The sequence below is a fragment of the Pleurodeles waltl genome, chromosome 8 (assembly GCF_031143425.1).
Source record: "Pleurodeles waltl isolate 20211129_DDA chromosome 8, aPleWal1.hap1.20221129, whole genome shotgun sequence".
In the NCBI taxonomy this organism is placed as follows: domain Eukaryota; kingdom Metazoa; phylum Chordata; class Amphibia; order Caudata; family Salamandridae; genus Pleurodeles; species Pleurodeles waltl.
Window position 1 is genome coordinate 813,060,058 of NC_090447.1, and position 20,591 is coordinate 813,080,648.

General features: G+C 46.5%; 1 protein-coding gene across 3 annotated transcripts in view; it reads right to left on the reverse strand.

Annotated features, from left to right (window-relative positions):
* The window catches only part of CLYBL (citramalyl-CoA lyase), a 1,509,930-nt gene that overhangs the window by 52,096 nt on the left and 1,437,243 nt on the right, over positions 1 to 20,591 (reverse strand). The gene's annotated exons all lie outside the window — the stretch shown is intronic.

Sequence of the window (20,591 nt, forward strand, 5' to 3'; positions counted from 1 at the left end):
CTCACTACAGATTATTGAAAATACATTTTTCAGAGTTTGCGATGTGGGCTGCAATGCATTCCATCATACATAGTGCATAAAGAGTTGGAAGTAAGTTTCCTATCTGACATGTGAGCCCTTCGCCCCTTCTTGACATGGGTTACAGTTTGGACAAGGCCTGAAACTAAATTAAATCGGGAGATATTGAAACATTGCCTGTCCCTCGATAACATACACCATGTCCTATTGTTAAAATATATTGATAACTTGTTCACTTCCTTGGGACAGCACGACTTGTTTGAGTGCCCTGGGTTAACTGGTAAATCTGGCCTGGCATGGACTAAAAAGCTTTTTGTCTCAGTGCCAGGCTGATAGAGAAGATCGGTAATTACTTGAACCTTCTGTTCAGGGGCATTTTCCATTGAAAACAGTGCCTCACACCGAGCCTTATCTCACATCAGTAACTAACAGCAACCACTGTTTTTTACTCATAATATTTAGGGTTAACATACCGAAGTTTGCTGTTAGTGATCCTTAAAGGATGGAATGAGGTTAGAAATTTTCGACCATGTGCCGGCAACCATGTGTCTTATAGAGATACAATTCATTTTGTCACTTTTGTAGTTTTTATGCTAAACGTCTGAGATTTTATTAATCTGCTTTTAAAGAGACAGACTTTTAATCAAGTAAAACCAACTTTGATGTTCTTACTAACACTGAATGATGATTTTGTTTGTTGCTCAATTTCATATATTTTAAAAGGTGCTGTTAAAATAAGACGATCCTTAGATGCCTGAGTCAAAGATGTTGATTCTCTATTTTATGCTAATGATCTTTTATGGATTTCCATGAATCAGTTTCCATGAACACATCAGTTGTGCATCATCAGCATAGAGGTCAAAGGTCACCCTTGTGAGAGTGGAGATTTGTTCTTAATATTTTGTCTTTACACGGTTATACTTATAAACAAAAAATGTATGAATTTATTTCTTATAAAATTGTGTTTATGAAAATTGTGACCTACTTAATGGCCGCCATCAAACGAAAAGGCCTACACTTGTTTTCTCATTCTAAGTTAACAATGTGATTAAATTATTCTTTATCTTTAAGAGCATATTCTTTGCTAAAATAAATACTGAAATAAAATGAGTATTTCGTGGCCTCTGCTAGGCAGAAGCAGATGCAAGGACACTGTGCAATGTTATCTGTATTAAATGTTTCTAGTGTGTTCTGTTTTCTGACTGCATTTCCGCAGCCTAACCGACTTCATTCATTGCATTTGCATATTTGCTTGTAGTTATGTTTCTAATTTATGTTTTTTCCCTGGAGGAAAATGGTGCGATGAGAAAATGTTTCAACATTTTGTAATCACTATCCTGTGACAGCGTATTCGGAAGGTGCCAAACAATGGGTCCACAGATGCAACTGGAGAAGAGGATGTACAAGGTACAAGTGTATTAGTTTGAGTTTCGTCAATGGAACAACAGCAAATAGAAGAGCTTAGAGGTAACATTTTATATCATTTTGATATCTGTTAATGTTCTGATTGGACATCATTTTCTCACCTTATGTTCCAACCAATCACAAGAGTTTAACAAATTTAATTTAATGTTCAGTCACCATTGATTTGATGCCAATTTTGGTACATTCTTATTTGGGATTTACTTCTATCCTGAGTTCCAGAGATGTTATTTCTTATGATCTATCACTTTGACATTTTATGCTTGCCAGACAGTCGACTGACATTCTGATGTTGTATTATTTTATGAGTTTACTATGTCTGTTCGTTACTGAAAAAATGCTTTGATGGTTTAGTAATCTTGTAGTCCAAAACTCTCAACCATATCCCCTTAACTTGTTCCTGTTCTGATGCTGATGTCTGATGTTGCTGTCCCCCTGTTGAAGTAGAAGTTGTTGCTGAATACCTTATAGCTTGGGTAAATGTATGAACTGTGTATTTTTATTTGTTTTTTGTTTTTCGGGTACCAACTGCTAATATTTTAATACTGCTGCTATTTTTGATAGCGCTTTAGCTAGATGTTTTCTAAATTCATATTACTAAATTCTTTTACATGAAGTCCAACATGTTAATGCTAATTAGTGAAAACCAAAAAAGAGGGACTGGGAGGTTAATGGTCCAGTGTACGGTCTCCCAAAACAGTAAAAATACAAAGGTGTACACTGTTCCAAAGCTAGCCAACCAGAGGACCAGGAGTGGCTAAGAGCATAGAACCCTCAAGCATCTCAATGGATGACTGGCTTCATCATTGGGAACGCTCTACACCGGGCTGGTGCTGCAATGCCTGGTGGGCTCCCAAAAGGGAGCTCTTGACCATAAAGCTCTCTAAGTAGCAAGTGGATCCAGACTTTTGGTCCTGATGAAGCGTTGCTGCATCCTTATGGACCGTTAGAAGTGAAACATGTCGACCTTGCACTAGAACCCCTAGATTGTTGGAGTTTTCTAGTAGTTTTTGTTGAAAGTAATTGAGCATTGTCACTCTTTTTTTACTTTCTTTCGTTTTTAATCTTGGTCTCCACCTTACTTATACTGATTAAATTCATGGCGTTGGTTTGAGGTGGATAACCAATTTTACTCCTATATCACTCTCTCCGGTTTATTTTGGATCCTTAAATGAGGTTAATATTTACCTCATCTGGATCCACTTGCTACTTAGAGAGCTATATGGTCAAGAGCTCCCTTTTGGGAGCCCACCAGGCATTGCAGCACCAGCCTGGTGTAGATCGTTCCCAATGATGAAGCCAGTCATCCATTGAGATGCTTGAGGGTTCTACGCTCTTAGCCACTCCTGGTCCTCTGGTTGGCTAGCTTTGGAACAGTGTACACCTTTGTATTTTTAATGCTAATTAGTGGTCAGTGAGGTGTTACTCTCATACCCATGAATGGCCATTGATTCCTTTCGTTTTGTTATTCCAATGTATTCAATTTCTCTTGCTCAGATTCTATTGCTATGGTTTTGTGTATTATCCATTGAAGTATTATGTCTATTTGCATTGATTAAGCTTAGATTCATTCGTCGACTAAATCAGCCTTTATTATTTCTTTAAATGTGTCACTTGAGTTTGAGAATTATTTTTGGGACCTTGACATTGTTAATATAGGGAACTAAACCTTTAACTTCTTAATAAACTGGTGTGGTTATTGACGTTCAAATTGAATATTGGATGCTTAATTTGATGTTTATGGCATATTTCCTATGAAGTTTTCTTTAAAGCAGATTCTATTTGGTTTGGTTCATCGACCCAGAGTATGAAACCTGCTATCTAGTCCGCTATGACTAAAATATAGCAAGGATTTCAGGTTTAACACCCTCAGCCTATTCAGCATTTCAGCAAGTGGAAGAAGATAAACGTGAAACAGCAATGGGGACTTGAATGATCCCTGGGGACTGCTCACTGCATAGGAGTTAGCTGGAGGACAGATCGCGCAGTTGTAACAACTGAGATTTGTCTGAGATGGACTCAAACCACTTCAAGGAGGTGCCTTAGATATAATATTGGTTAAGCCAGGAACGTACAATCTTGTGGTTGTGTGTGTCGAAGGCACCAGACAAATATAGAAGCTCCCGACCCTCCTTGGTACACATTAGTTTTGAGGTCATCTGTGGATGAAGTAATCACTGTTTCATTTGGGGAGGATTGGCCTAAAGCCTGACTGATTTGGGGAGTGTCTGTTATAAGGTTTCAACAAATTGTTGTAGTTGTCCTGTGACCACTTTTTGTAAGAGTCGAGCTATAAATGGAAGGCGGGGCTAGGCCTAAGCTTTGCAGGGTTTTCAGGATCAAGTTTTTTTTTTTTTAGCATCAGGTAGATCACAGATTTTTGAGCACCTCTATGTTTTAATGAGAAAGGTTTCATAATTTTAATATTCACAGACTTCTTTATACTACACAAATAAGGCTTTTATAAGGATTATTCCTAATATTAGTTCAACATTTTTTGACACAAAAACAATAGTTTCAGTCCATGATTTCTGTATACATGGTGTGCAAATATCCAAATGCTAAATCCATTTGATTTCTTCAGGGCTCTCTTCTAATCATGTAAATATTGAAGAGATTAAAAACGTGGCATATAAAAGTTCGACCCTATGGACGCTTTGTCATGTTTTGTCATTTCCTAGTGTATCGTGTGTTATCAAGAACACTGTACCATCCTGGGGAGTGCAAAGCCACAGTCTCTCAAGTCTCTCCAGTGGGTGGTTTGCCCACTGTACCATCCTGGGGAGTGCAAAGCCACAGTCTCTCAAGTCTCTCCAGTGGGTGGCTTGCCCAATGCACCATCCTGGGGAGTGCAAAGCCACAGTCTCTCAAGTCTCTCCAGTGGGTGGCTTGCCCACTGTACCATCCTGAGGAGTGCAAAGCCACAGTCTCTCAAGTCTCTCCAGTGGGTGGCTTGCCCACTGTACCATGCTGGGGAGTGCAAAGCCACAGTCTCTCAAGTCTCTCCAGTGGGCGGGTTGCCCACTGTACCATTCTGGGGAGTGCAAAGCCACAGTCTCTCAAGTGGATGCATGTCTCCACTGGTTCTGGAGGGGGACTGGTGCCCAGAGTGCTTCATCCTGTGCAGGACAGAGGGAGTGGATGCATGTCTCCACTGGTTCTGGAGGGGGACTGGTGCCCAGAGTGCTTCATCCTGTGCAGGACAGAGGGAGTGGATGCATGTCTCCACTGGTTCTGGAGGGGGACTGGTGCCCAGAGTGCTTCATCCTGTGCAGGACAGACGGAGTGGATGCCTGTCTCCACTGGTTCTGGAGGGGGACTGGTGCCCAGAGTGCTTCATCCTGTGCAGGACAGACGGAGTGGATGCATGTCTCCACTGGTTTTGGAGGGGGACTGGTGCCCAGAGTGCATCACTCACCCCGTGACGGTCCCAGTAGCGTCACTGCCTCTGCCGCTCATGGGCTAGCGGTGCTTGAGTTGGCGGTGCATGCCCTGTTCAGCGGTGCTTGAGTTTGCAGTTTCTGACCTGTTCAGCGGTGCTTGCCCTGTTCAGCGGTGCTTCACTTGGCGGTCTTTGCCCTGTTCAGCGGTGCTTGCCCTGTTCAGCGGTGCTTGCCCTGTTCAGCGGTGCTTGCGATGGCGGTCCTTCATTGCCCAGCTGGGCTGGGGCTGGCGGTCCTTCATTGGGCAGCTGGCTGTGGCTGCCGGGGCCCTCCTGGGCAGGTGGGCTGTGGCTGGCGGTGGCCTCCTGCCCACTGACGATTGGGCTGCCCTCCTGGGAACTGACTCTGGAGGTGGCCACCTGGCCACTGACGATTGGGCTGGCGGTGGCCTCCAGGGCAGCGGGGATGATGGCGGTCTTCCCCGCCGTGCTGCTCCTCCCAGACTTTGGCGATTCCTTCTGCCCCTTCCCCACCTTGGGAGGAGTCACAGCTGAGTGGACACTCCCCCCGGGACCCTTGTGAGCGGCTTTGCTGGCTGGAGTCTTCCCCCTCTCCCGCCGGGCACTGTCCAACTTCTGGTGCTTCACAAGGGGGGGACTGGCTGTGCTGTAGCTCCTTGTCACACTGGCTGCCCTGGTGCCCGGTGCACTCCACATACCTGTAACAACAGGCACCACTGGTCCTGGAGATTTTTTGGCTTAGGTGCTAGTACGGGACCTATGAATTAGAGCGGGGGGTGGGAAAGAAGTCATGCTTGGTCAGGAAAAGTTTCTTAGGAACACTGGGACGGGTAGCTGGAGTGGGTCTGGGAGTGGAGGAAGAGGAGGTGGTTGTAGGAGGTGTAACTTTGGTGGCTTTGGGTGCAGGTGCATGCGCTGGAGGCTGTCGTGAGGTGGATGTATGTTGGGTGGGTGTGTGCCTGCGTTTGTGTACTTTGGGAGGGGGCATCACAGACACACTGGGAGAGGACACAGGGGACGTGTAAATGGTAGTGGGGGTGGTGACTGCACGTGAGCGGGGTGTGCTGCTGGGTGTGCTGGTGCGGGACCTAGTGGCTGTAGAGGTAGTGCATGCAGGTGTGAGTGTAGACAAGACTGGGAGGGAGGAGGGGGACGAGGAGGAGGGGGACACAGTGGAGGCAGTGGATGTTGGTGTGTCTGCATGTGTGTGATGCTTGCATGAGTGCCTGTGGGATGTGTGGTGCTTATGTTTGCCTGAGCTTCCCTTGTGTGGTGAGGTGTGTGCATGCTGGTCTGATGGTGTGCTTGGGATAGGCTGGGGTACAGGGGATTGGGTCGGGGTGGAGGAAGTTGGAGGGGGGAGGCTAGACACAGGGACAATGGCTGCCATCAGTGCTGAGGGACTGAGTTTGCAGGGTTCGATGAAGGGCAGCCTGACCAGAATGAATGCCCTCCAGGAATGCATTTGTGTGTTGCAATTCCCTTTCTACACCCTGGATGGTATTCAAAATGGTAGACTGCCCAACAGTGAGGGACCTGAGGAGGTCAATGGCCTCCTCACTGTGGGCAGCAGAGGTGACAGGGGCAGGGGCTGAGGTGCCTTGGGCGAAGGTGATGCCCACCCTCCTGGGTGAGCGGGCACGGGGCGAAGGCTGAGGGGCTGCTGGGAGGGCGGTGCTGGTAGGTGGGTGGTGTCTGTACCTGTAGAAGTGGGGGGCACATATTTTGCCGCCACCACAAGGGAGCTCCCATCGGAGGACGAGTCTGTGTCGCTCGTAGCAGATCCTGTGACTGCCGTGAAGCTCCCCTCGCCCTCCGTCCCACTGGTGTATTCCGAGTCCGTGGTGTGGCCCTCCATGGCCATGTGGGATGCAGCTCCCTCGTGCTCCGGTGCCACTGTACCTCCGCCTGATGATGCTGATGCACACAAGAACAGGGAGACTACAAAAAGGGGGGGACGACAGAAGAAATACAGGTTGAGTGCATGGCTTACCGCTACCGTTGGCGGACAATACAGACACAGCAGCCCCCTGCACTACGCCGCGCTGTTGGGCTCTACCGATGCAGTTCCTGGGATATGGCCTACAAGGCTATGGTCGACATCTGCACACATAGATGACACAGGGGCATGTATACCTGTACTTGGCACTCTACAGAGGTGGGGTGGAGTGCCACATGGCCTGCATTACGGAGGGGCCTAGCCTACGGAACTCGCCCTGGCCTAGGGAAACCCACAGCCCTCCTCCCCCACCCAGACACCTTCACTGCGCGCTAAGTCCGCTGAATGATGTTGTACTTACCCCCTTGTGTCTGCTGTGATGCCCTCAAGCACCCATCCAACTCAGGGTAGGCCACCGCCAGGATCCGAAACATCAGGGGGGTCATGCTGCGACGGGCACCCCTCCCACGTTGTGAGGCCATCCCCAGCTGAGCCTCCGCCGTCTTCTTGCTCTAGCGGCGAATGTCCTCCCATCTTTTCCGGCAGTGGGTGCTCCGTCTGTGGTGGACCCCCAGGATCCGGACGTCCTTGGCGATGGCATGCCAAATATCCTTCTTCTGGTGGGCACTGACCTAAATGAAATGTACAGGGGAAGAAGAGAAGTAATTAGCAACTGCACCGTCTAAGTGAGTGGCCCACATCCCTACCCTTGCCATGTGGCACATGCATTCACAGTCCTTCATGCACGCAGAACTGTGCCCCCTTCATCCTTACAACCAGCCCTCTCCACTCAGGCATAGCCCATACAACGAGCTCCCTGTGTACTTACCTGTTGGTCTGGAGGACCGTAGAGTAGCGTGTGCTGGGGGAGGACCCCGTCCACGAGCTTATCCAACTCCTCTGCAGTGAAGGCAGGGGCCCTTTCCCCAGACGCACGAGCCATTGTCTCTTCCAGACCGAGGTCACAGCAGCACTTGCAGTGTAGGTCCTCTCCTGTCGAAGACCAGGTATCGAGTGATTGAACAGATAGAAAATGGCGGTCACGTCCGCGGCGGTCACGTCCGCGGCGGTGCGTAACATCACCACTGGCGCACTTCGTCATTGGCTCCTGGGACCCATAGGGTCCAATGTTAACCAATGCAGCATTGCGCCGCGGTCTTCGACCGCCTACCGCGACGGTGTACAACGCCAGCGCAGTTACCTTACATCCCATTGTCCCAGTTTAGAGGTCAGTCAGCCGCCATTTCAGGGGCCCACATGGCTTCATTTTTAAGTGCGTCACACATACCTAGGCCTAGACTCAACACACATACAGGCAACTTTTTGGATTATGATTTGTGTGCTGTGTAGACTGTGGGTACATACCTCAGAGTTGTTTGACCCTGTGGTCGCTGTTGTCTTTCATAGGCATCCTCCGCTGGGGCATGTGAGGAGATGGCGGAATCCTCTGGTGTACCGACCGCTGGTGGACCTGTTCACAATGGAGGAGCGACATTTAATCATCACCTACAGGTTTGACCGTGCCACAATCCAGGAACTGTGTGCCCAGTTGGAGCCAGACCTGATGTCAGCAATCCGCCATCCCACAGGAATCCCCCCTCAAGTGCAGGTGCTATCAGTGCTCCATTTCCTAGCAAGTGGGTCATTTCAAACAACAGTGGCCATGGCATCAGGGATGTCCCAGCCTATGTTTTCCAACGTGTTGTCCAGAGTGTTGTCTGCCCTGCTGAAATACATGCGGAGCTACATCGTTTTCCCTCAGGTGGAGGATTTGCCTACAGTGAAAGGTGACTTCTATGCCCTTGGACATATCCCCAACATCATAGGTGCCATTGATGGGACCCATGTAGCTCTGGTCCCCCCCCACAGGAGTGAACAGGTGTACAGGAACCGTAAGAGTTATCATTCCATGAATGTACAGATGGTATGTTTGGCAGACCAGTACATCTCGCAGGTTAATGCTATGTTCCCTGGCTCAGTGCATGACGCCTACATCCTGCAGAATAGCAGCATCCCTTATGTGATGGGTCAACTCCAGAGGCACCGGGTGTGGCTATTAGGGGACTCTGGTTACCCCAACCTGTCATGGCTACTGACCCCAGTGAGGAATCCCAGGACCAGGGCAGAGGAACGCTACAATGAGGCCCATGGGCGGACTAGGAGGGTGATTGAACGCACCTTCGGCCTCCTGAAGGCCAGGTTCAGGTGCCTCCATATGACTGGTGGTTCCCTATCCTACTCACCAAGGATGGTGTGCCAGATCATCATGGCCTGCTGTATGCTTCACAATTTGGCTTTGCGACGCCAGGTGCCTTTTCTGCAGGAGGATGGTCCGAATGACGGTGTTGTGGCAGCTGTGGAGCCTGTGGACAGTGATGAGGAGGAAGCAGAGGAAGAAAACATTGACAACAGGGACTCAGTCATCCAGCAATATTTCCAGTGACACACAGGTGGGAATACATTCCTGCCTACTACAAGTACTTTCACACTTCTACCTCTATCCTGTCTGTCAATTTCAAGCAGTATATGGTAACTGAGTTGTACATTTCCATTACGGTTTCACAAGTGTGGTTTCCAACGTGTGTCATCTGCTTTGATTCCTCATGGACTTGAGATGTGTGACATAGGTATGTTGACATAACATTTGAGAACGCATTTTGTCACTGTCATTGCTAAGACACATTTTCAAAATCACAGACTGACTCCAGGTTGTTTTGTGCTTCAAGGGTGTTTATTGCAGTGCTAAATATTAGAGGGGGGTTGTAAAATGGTGAGGGGTGATGGTGGAGGAATGTCCATGGCAGAGTCCAGTCTATTAGTCTCACAGGTGCATTGCCCATATGGGCATAGGAAGTGGAGCTGGGGCAGTTCCAATATGGACAGGGTTACAAAGTGGGACAGTAGGATGACAATCAGGGTGGTCTTATTTCTTGGCAGGGGTCTTGGCATCGTGCTCTGTCTTGTTCCTGGTTCTCAGGGAACGCTTGCGGGGTGGTTCTCCGTCTGCAGGGGGTGGGGTGCTGGTGTGGTGGTCCTGTGGTGGTGCCTCCTGTCCACTAGCGCCGGCGGAGGTGGTGGGCAGTTCATCGTCCAGGCTAGTGTCAGGGGCCCCTTGGAGTGCCACAGTGTCCCTCCTGGTGTTCAGTATTTCCTTCAGCACCCCTACGATGGTGCCCAGGGCGGTGCTGATGGTTCTGAGTTCCTCCCTGAAGCCCAAATACTGTTCCTCCTGCATGTGCTGGGTCTCCTGAAACTTGTCCAGGACCGTTGCCATCGTCTCCTGGGAATGGTGGTAGGCTCCCATGATGTTGGAGAGGGCCTCGTGGAGAGTGGGTTCCCTAGGCCTGTCCGCCCACTGTCGCACAGCAGCCCTCCCAGTTCCCCTGTGTTCCTGTGCCTCCGTCCCCTGGACCGTGTGCCCACTGCCACTGCCCCCAGGTCCCTGTTGTTGTTAGGGTGGTGGGTTATCCTGGGTTCCCTGTAGTGGTGGACACACAGCTGATTGACGTGTCCTGGGGACGAAGGTATGGGCCCGCTGGGTGGGTGCTGTGCTGGTGTTACCAGAGGGTGGAAGGTCTGTGGTGGGCTGTGCCTGTGTGAGGGGAACCGACGGTCCCGAGGCCACGATGGTCCGGGCTGGTCATCTAGATCCAGGTGGACAGAGCTGCTGTCATCATTATGGGCCTCTTCTGTGGGTGGGGTGGAGATGTCCGGACCCTCCTGTCTGGTGACGTTGGGTAGTGGTCCTGCAGGGGTGAAAAGGCATGATTATTGCATCCGTGTGTGTAATGGTGTGCAATGGGTGGGTGACCGTGTACCCCAGTGCTAGCATTCCTGTGTGTGGGCTTGTGTGATGATGGTGGTATTATGGGTATGTGCAGTGGGCATGCTTTAGTGATGGGTGTCCATGCTTTGTCTTTGCATGCAGGGCTTGGTGTTGGGATGTGTGGTTTGTGATATTGGTACATTTGTGAGGAGTTGGAGTGATACGGGTGGGGCGAGGGTGGGGGTCTGTGATAGCATGCAGGTTGGGTGGGGGATATGATAGTTAAGATTTGACTTACCAGAGTCCATTCCTCCACCAACTCCTGCGAGGTCATCAGGATGCAGAATCGCCAAGACCTGCTCCTCCCAGGTTGTTAGTTGTGGGTGAGGAGGTGGGGGTCCGCCGCCAGTCCGCTGAACCGCCAGGTGGTGTCTGGAGACCACAGAATGCACCTTCCCCGTAGGTCGTTACACCTCCTCCTGATGTCGTCCCGATTTCTTGGGTGCTGTCCCACTGCGTTGACCCTGTCGACTATTCTTCGCCATAGCTCCATCTTCCTAGCTATGGAGGTGTGCTGCACCTGTGATCCGAATAGCTGTGGCTCTACCCGTACGATTTCCTCCACCATGACCCTGAGCTCCTCCTCCGAGAACCTGGGATGTCTTTGCCGTGCCAAGGGGGGGTGTAGGTGATGTGTGGGGTGGTGTATGTGGTGATAAGTGTGGTGATATGTAGTGGTGTGTGGTGTTTTGTGCGTGGAAGTTGTGTGGGTGATGGTGTTGAGTGCCTGTGGCTGCTAGTTTGTGGATGGTGGTGTCTCTCTCTGGACTTCTTTCAGATTTTTTTGTCGTAGGGGTGTGTAGGTGGGTGTTTTATATAGTATTGAGTGTGTGGGAGTGGTATGTGTATCAGGTGTGTGTCTTTCGAATTGTCCAATGTGGTGGTGTTTTGGAGATGTGTGTGTATTTTGAGCGCGGCGGTGTGTACCGCCAATGGAATACCGCGGTTGAAAGACCGCCGCGTGGATTCGTGTGTCGTGATAGCATGGGCGTATTTCTGTTGCCGTGACGGTGTCGGTTTTGTTTTCGCCAGTTTATCACTGACCTTTGGTGTGGCGGACTTGTGTGGGTGTCTGAATTTTGTCGGATTTCGGGATGTGGGTCATAATAGCTGTGGCGGATTTCCGCGGCCACGGCGGTGTGTTGGCGGTCTTCTGCACGGCGGTAAGCGGCTTTTACCGCCAATGTTGTAATGAGGGCCTATATGTATCTTCCTTTTTTACAGTCATAGGCAACGAATATAGGTATTCTACCCTAGTTCAGACTTTGTAGATTTCTTTTTGGTGAATAAATAGAGGGGTATGGCCTATTCTTCCACTATTTCCATAAAAAGTTAATATCCAGTATCTGAGTGAGTATGTGACTTGCTAGCTACTTTAGTTATTGTACTCAAGTACCGAAAAGCGCTTAGGTGGAAACAGCAGGGTCAGAAAGCCTTTGCACACACCACTGCAGCCCACCCACTGAAGAGTGATAATGGTTGTCGAAGCCAGAGTTAAACAGCTAAGCTTTTGTGCCTGACCAGAGAAACTTAAAGTGCAAGCCAGGCACCCTCATACTATGGATTGCTTTCTTCAGACAGGTACCAAAAGTACAAAACATACAGGCGTAAAGAGGTTTTAGGCACTGGTTGCACTTGAGTTGGTCAATGAATACTGAAAGAAACAGGAGTAAGAGATTGCTTGAATTACCTTTACCATGATGCATTTGGGAGGACTGAAGCAAGCATGCCATTCCTTTGTATAAATTTGATCTGTGCCCCTCCCTACTGGAGAAACTGGTAATTGTTCTCCGAGCCAGTGTTACACACCTGAGCTTTGTCTGCAACTAGGCAACAGGAACATAAAGCAGCAAGTCATGTGCATTCATACTACAGACTTATTTCTTTCGACAAGTATTAGAGCACTAGAAGTACGAAACACGGGCAAAGAGACTTCCTGCACTGGCTGTGAATATTTAAGAAATGTGCAGACTCCTTTGAACTATATTTACCATGATGCACATGGGAAGACTCATATGGCATGCCAAGTTGGTGACTCCTTTGTATAAATACAGAAAAGAGCACTTGCCAGCGGTGTTAGTGATCTCATCGATGAAGTGAATTGTCAAGTCATATGTAATAGCACCAGTGGTGTTAGCGAAGTCATTGCTAATATCGTCTGTATGTATATACTTAGTAGAGGATGGTGCGGATATCCTCACTAGCAATACACATTCTTACAGACATTCATTTTAGTTTGAATTAGTTCCAATTTCGTCATCCAGTTTCAGGGAAGCACTTTTAATAAATGACTGTATATGCAGTGATATAATCTGATGTACAGTACACTGCTTCCAGGTGTTAAGGAAATGCAGTCTTCTGAGTTCTGAAGAGATTATATCATATTTTTACATTATGTTTGTTGCGTGATATAAATGCCAGACGTTTTCGTGGCTCAGGTCATTCATAGACTCTTGGAGCCAAGCCAGCGAGTCAATTTGCAACTCGAGATTAGTACATGGGGACATCAGTCACTTGATAAAATTATTTGTAAAAGGCGAGGACTAAGACATGGACCCCTACCCACATCTACCAATTTGACAACTCTACAATCAAAGCATCTCGTAGCAGAGAAGAGTGTGTGCAGTGAGAATGCATTTAAAATTAGCGATCCCAGGGCAGGGACCCCAGACTGTGAATGACCACAGTTGTGAGTTCCGACACATACCAAGCCGATGAAGGACGAGAAGGAGCGTAGCTTTAGCGAGGGTGTTTGGAATGTGACACCCCTCAAATGCATTCTTGGTTTGATAGTTGGGTGTGGGGGGTGGGGGGCCTGAGTCAAGCATGCTATCTGTGTTGGTTTTTCTTGCTATTCTCCTTTCACTAAGAAAGCTTAAATATACATATTGATTAGTTTACCAACAAAGTAGTAAATCTACCCCTTGAATGTGTGCACCATTACTACTTTTTGGAAATAACCAACATTTGGAGTAATAGGCTTGGAAAGCTGCCTCAGTCTCAAACACTCAAAAGGTGCTGGGATGGATGCTATAGTCTAACTAGTGACATTCGCTGGGGGTAGCATTTCGGTCCATAGTCTTTGTCCGCTGTGCCACGCTAGACAGAAGCCCACCTCACACAACTCACTACTGATGTGTTCCTAATGGAAACAGTCCATCCAGATCCTTGGTCATCTCACCACTCCACCCTGCACCCCCTCCCCCCACATACCCCCCACCACGCACTAAGTAAGCAGCGCCCCTGTCCAGTTTGGCATTCTGTTATCATCTGTGACATTATGTCGGGGTTCATGAGCCGTGTATTGAGGGAGTTAGGTTTGCACAGCCGCTGTATCTGGCAACACAACCTCACAACATTAGCTGATGTAAGGGGGCGAAAGAGAAGGGAGGGGCGGTGTGTCTGCCTCTGTCTTTGTGTGTATATTTCTCCTTTGGAAGACAAATAGAGTCTATTTAAGTATATTTATGAGAAAAAGAATCGACATGTAGTTTTCATTTGTTCACAGCAGAATTAAACTTTAGGTTTAACCATGAAAACATCAAAATACCCTGAAATGTATTTCCATTCTGGACAGAGAGCAAACTGGATTATAGCAAATAACCTTTAAGATAATTAACTCACAATGCAGCTAGCAGCATAAAATCTTCCTTCAGGCGACACCTAATTTAAGTATTACTGGCACAAAGTGGAGACAGATTGTGCATCACCACTGCAATATGTACGTAGCTGAAACCCACAGAGAAAGGAAACGTGAGACTCAATGATGCACTAAATTAGGAACAACCATATTCTAGTGTTAATTTGATTTGCAAGCCTTGCAAATGGGGTGCCTACACATAAACCACAAAACGGTATTACTATCTATAAATTACAAAGAAAGATTTTATCTTGACATCTAAAATTATTTTAATTGCTTCCCTCCCCCACCCCCACCCCGCAACAAAGCAATGAAAATGTATTCTTGATTTTTTGTGTTTATAATTTTGGAAGAGCTCAATCTAATTTTCACAGTGCACAATTGGTTGCGGGTGTAATGCACACCCCTGCTGCAACTCACATTATTATGTAGTACGGAAAATAATATATGTGAAGTTGATTAGCAGTCATACGACATATGAACGTTTCACCCATCTCCAAGAGCACAAAGACCGATCTCCTTTAAAGAAAAAAACAAAAGACTGTAAAGTATAAACAGATCCAGCAAATACAAATGTGGCAAATCGACAAACGCTTGCTCCTTTAAATGGAGAGACTGCCGATAGACTAAATTATAAAACAGTAACCTGATAATGAATCTTTGAAATAGGTGAGTGCATCATCAAGTTTTATTTTACGGTACTTTATGGTCTGAACTAACTGGTTCTTGCAACGTTATGATTTTTTAGCAATATCGCCACCAGTGTGAGGCTGGTAGTGGATTGTTTTGTCTGCCCATGTCGTGGGTGCTTTCCTTGGCACCGGACGCCGTGTTCGTTGCTCTGTGTATCCTGCACCTGGAGCGACCAGACATCTGTTCTCTGATCCACCCATGGAGAGACAAGAAACAGTTCAATGTGTGTATGCATTTTTTGCTTATTTATTTGTTTTTTTTTTAATGTTCCCCTGTTAACGCTTTTTGATTGTGCGACAGTACATATCTGAGTGTTTGTCACTTCTTGGCTGTCTTGTCTGTGGTTTGTGTTCCCTTGCATCCCTGTTCGTCCAAATTTAGCTTCATGTCTGTCTTAGGTGCTGTGCATTTTCCCTGTTGAGCAGTGCCTTCCTGACCCAGCTGTTGTTTCCTTTCATCGAGTACGCTAATACCCTCTAGCTCTTGGCTATCAGCCACTTTCCTTCACAGGCAGCTTCCGCGGTCAGAGTTATAGGGGTTCCCCAAGCCTCAGAATTAGTGAGTTGTGGTCATCTAAGCTGTGTAGAGCAGAATGTCTATCTCTGGACCTCCTTCCTTCTGTGCTTACTCAGTGCGATAGGCTTTCTCGTTTTAAGGGTACAGGCCTCTCAGCTTTGGGGGGACTCAGAAACACACCCACTCTCCCGGTTATAACCTTCTTCATGAAAACCCTAATTCGGTCTCAGATGTCCAGTTGTGATATTGTCACTGGCCAGTCAGTTCGGGCTGGACTATTCCCACTAAAGCAAGGTCAAGACTGATTTGCATATGGCTGGGTCCAAACTGAGGTGACATGGTGTGCAAAGTAACAATGGACTGGGAAGTGGCCCAGAGTAATTGCCAGTTGGTAAGATTAGTCAAGAATTCCATCCATCACTGTTTTTTGTATACTTTAGTGTTTCCTCCTGAGTGGGACGGGTATGCCATATGTAGGTCCCATGCACACTCTGTCACCAGAATCAAGCTACAGACAATTGCCATTGGGTAAAGTATGTCATGACCTTTGGAGACTATTACTGTAGTCTTTCAGAAGTGTCACAATGGGTTTGCTTCCATAGTTGAGGTCAAATCATTTAACAACTCTCTTTGCCCAAGTCACAGACCCTTACAATTGCAGTTTCCATGTTAGTCCGTACCTGAACAGAATACTAGTCTCAGCAAGTGGTACCACTGTGCCACCTCGATTTTCATAATTGTCAGCATTCATCTGTGCCTGCACCATTTTGGTTCCAACCACAACACATTTGGTCTTATTTACAATAAGGACAATATTGCTACACTTGGTTCACTTCATCTATAGTTTCTCTGTAGTTCGTCTAGGTTCATCAGGTCATCTACAAACATTAAGTTTGGAACCATGTGATTCTAGGGCATCTGCCACCATTACTCCTGGTGTGCGGGGGCAAGTACACACCCCTCTTGGTGTCCCATACTTTGGCTTTTCTCTTCATGTAAAAGTGGACTTGAAATCAGTAAAACTTACTTCTGGCCACCTCTAATTGACTACTTTGAGTATGAGGTATGCCTGTGTACGGTAGTGTTCGACCTTGTAATGTCCTTTTTTAAAGCTTGTCTATTTAGTTGAGGAGTTGAGGAACCTTCTGTACTTGTTTCAATCTAATTTTTTAAAGAGGAACTTGGTAAACGCCATTCCATGGACACCTAGGAGGGCCACAAGACTGGATTTTGTTGAGTAATGCCAGCTCTCCTTCTTGTGTTTCGGGACAATATGGGCCTATAATTGCAAATGCTAATGATGACTTTGTAAAACCTTTGACCACCATTCTGGGCCAGCTTGCACCAGGCCTAGTGGTATTTTGTGCTGCCCTTCTACCAGGGCTTACTTGAGCCAGTGGTTAAATATGGCAATGTGGGCTTCTGTTGGGTGGTAAACCAAGATATGGAGATTCTACTCATTCCTTAACCTGGATGTCTCTGTGTCATCTGTTGTAGCAGATGATTATTTTTGAGACTAGATGCATAAAGGCCATCTGGTTCTTGTACGTTATAATTGACCAATGGCCGTCTTTGTATGCTATTTTCTTGAACTGGGAGAGTTTCCTGCATGCCAGTTTTAAATCAGCTGCTGATGTGGCCATCCATAGCCACTGTATACAGGTGTCTATGAGTTGCAACTTTCTTTTATATATTTGTTTTCGCTTTTGTATCCCCTGTTGAAGTAGGTGTTCGCAGATACCTTCTGTATTATTTATTTATATTTATTTGTTTGTAGAATAATTTTTACTAATGGTATCTAAACCTTCGGAACTAAGAAAGGAGGAGCAGATGAAGCCACAGCAGAGACTAGACAGGACTGGTTAAAAGCAGGCTGAGACAAGGAGAACTTCAGCAGAAAATATGTTTTTAAGAGCCCTTTTTAAAATAGAAGCAATCTCTACCAAGATAGCGGTGTAGGGGTAGTCCATTCCTGATCTTGGGTCTAAAGAAGCGGAAGGATCGTCCATCTCCCTTTGCTTTGTAAACAAGTGGAATGAAAAGGGCATGGTTGGAGGAGCATAGGTTCCTAGCTGTTAGATGAGGCACCACAAAGTCAGTCAGGATTATTGGGCAAGTGAGACTGAAGGCATAGAGAGTAAAACAAAGGCCTTTAAAGGAATATGCAGTTTCACTGAAAGGCAGTGTAGCAGTGCTTAATTTGTGCTTGTTGTTTCCAGTGCGGAGCACCGGCACTTATTTCTGTGGGCCCGGTTTAGTTTTCTGTCTCAAGCATTTACAGCGAGCAAAAGGCACGTGGGAAAGAGGGAGGAAGAGAAAAACGAAAACGCGTCAGAAAGGGGAAAAGCAGGAAGCTGCAAGAGTGAGATAAAGGGGCAGGGAGTTGCCATAAATGGATTGAAGAGGCCCAATGTTGCTTCAGGATTACGCTGCCTCAGTGTTATGTGCTCACACTTTAAATTGTAGCTGCTGCGTGTATAAGAAGGATGCTTTGAGCCCCGGCACCTTTTTATTTACAAATTAAGCACTGCAGTGTAGCAAACACTGTGCCATGTAAATGTGATCGTATGTTTTAAGCCCACATGCTATCCTCTGTCATGTTTTGGATTTTTTGGAGATTCCAGATTAAGGCTTCTTGAAAGGAAAGGTTCACCACATTTCCATAATCTAAATAGGACAGCATTAATGTCCCACTATGCCTGCTCGTCTATCCTTGTCAAGAAAAGGGAGGATCTTTCTTAAGAAACACAGGTTGAGAAAGCAGGAAGACCATACTTTAGGGAACCGGTTGGTGAATCTGAGTTTGTGGTCAAAGACCAGGGCAAGAGTTTTCGTGGAGGGAAAGGCTGGGAAGGGCCCCATGGTGTCAAGGCAGAAGTCAAACGTCCAGGTTGAAGGGCCTTTGCCTACAATCAAGATCTCAGTGTCTTTCTCTCCAGTAAGTTTGAGAAAGTTGATTGTTATCTAGTTATGGATTGCTAAAAAACCTTCTAAAAAAATGCCCAGTGTTGTTTGGCTGCTGTTGATCACATTTCAGTAATCTCAGTAAATCATCGGCATACTACAGATTTTGAAAATGATGTAATCGTCTTTAATGTGTCCGAGGTGTCTCCCTTCACTAGGTTTTTAAAAGGGGTTAGATATCCTGAATTCATGCTCCTATCATCTAGGAATTAAAATATAATGATTGCAATTGTCCATCCAGCCTCATGTTTGGATAATGAAAAATTATAAAAATTGTTATATAAACATCATCAACAGATCACCCCACCACAATGCATAGCAAGCTGGCCACATTGTCCAAATGTATCATACCCACTTATATAAATGCTTTAATGTTATATAGAAAGCACATATATATTGTTTTCTTTTTGCAGTTTTACGTAACGTAAAGTCAACCCAAAGGTATTGAAGTGCATTATATGAACACAAGTTACATCACACAAGGACACAGTTATATATATATATATATGAAATAAGATGGTCTGGTTGAGTAAGTATATTTTCATTACAAATTATACAATTACACATTCCACAATTATGGGTGTAAATCGAAAGACACAGCATAAGACATATACTCATAAACCATACACTTTATCCAGCACATTTTGTCCTAACTGAAGAAATGAAGCTAGATATTCAGACGGCATTCCAAAGGTATTCTCTTATTAGTATGTTCTTTCATTGGTATTTTATATGGTGCACACTGAGCTATCTTTTTTCTCCCTCTCTTAGGCTCTCTACATGGAAACATACACATAGGGCATCATTACGAGTCTGGCGGTCTACTGACCGCCAGACTCACGGTGGCGGTCGGACCGCCTCCAATGCGGCGGTCCGAGTGCCAAATTATGACCACTACAGTTGAGCCGAGGTAAGACCACCAGCACCACCAGGAATAGTCGTCCTGCCATAAAAAGGCTGGCGGAGACAGGGTGCAGGGGGGCCCCTACACTGCCCATGAACTTGGCATGCGCTGTGCAGGGGCCCCCCTGGCCAGCACCATTGCAATGTTCACTGTCTGCTTTGTAGACAGTAAACATTGTTACGGGTGCTCGTGCACCCTACGCACTACAGCATTGCTGCCGGCTCTCTAAAGAGCCGGAGACAATGCTGTAGGCCGTTTCCCAGCAGGAAACTCCTAATGGCCCCTGTGGGGAGGCTGCCGCGCTGGCGGCAACCTCCCCTTCGGGATTTCAGCAGACAGGCCTTTCCATCCACCAAAATCATAATGAGGCACATAGTATACATGAGCCGCAATGCAATTCCTATTGCTAAGTAAAAAGGGGATTTGCCCAACCCCGAAATAATTTGTAGGAGACACCAGGTTCTCAATCTCATTTTATGTCACACTTTCAGCTTTAGCTACACAATATGGTGAAATTGCATGATACTTTGTTAGAACGAGCACAGGGACATTTCTTATGCAAAAATATATTTTAAAAGGTATTAAAATAATAAAAACATCACCTGCGAGAGCAAAGATTTCCTGGGTCCTATGTTGCTTGCAAAACAGAGACTGATTTGCATATTTCTGTTCCACTGCAGCAGTACTCTAGCTAGTATGAGGCACCCAAGTGCTGAACAACCCATTACCGTGATAAGCAATTCAATTTGCTACTGCACTCTAACAAGGGGGATCTCTCGAGCACCAACTCAAAGATGCAGAAAGAGTGTCCTTAAAATAGCCTTAATTTACTTACTTAAGTTTGGACATATTATTGATTAGCTATTTAGACCCTGGAATAACCTCCTCCCTCTCATACAGTACACTCAATGATAAAATAATGGGTGGGGAAGCAAATGGGGTATCATGAGTCAACACAAACATGATCAGTGCAAATGACAGTTGAAGTCTGCAGCAAATGTATTGGTCCTATTGCATTAACTTGAGGTGTGGATTACTCACACACTTGAAATATGTTTTTCTACCTCCTTTGATGAGACCGAATTTGTGCCATGCCTGAGTGTCCAACATGGGGGACTACTCCGCACTGGGCCTGCAAAGCAGTTCAGGATATAGATGGCACAAGTAAAGTAATGGTATAGAAAACTTTCAATGCAGCACGCCTCTTGAGGAATAAGAGAGTTGCTGCTGTCATTTAAGCAGACCACACTCACAACCACACCTCTT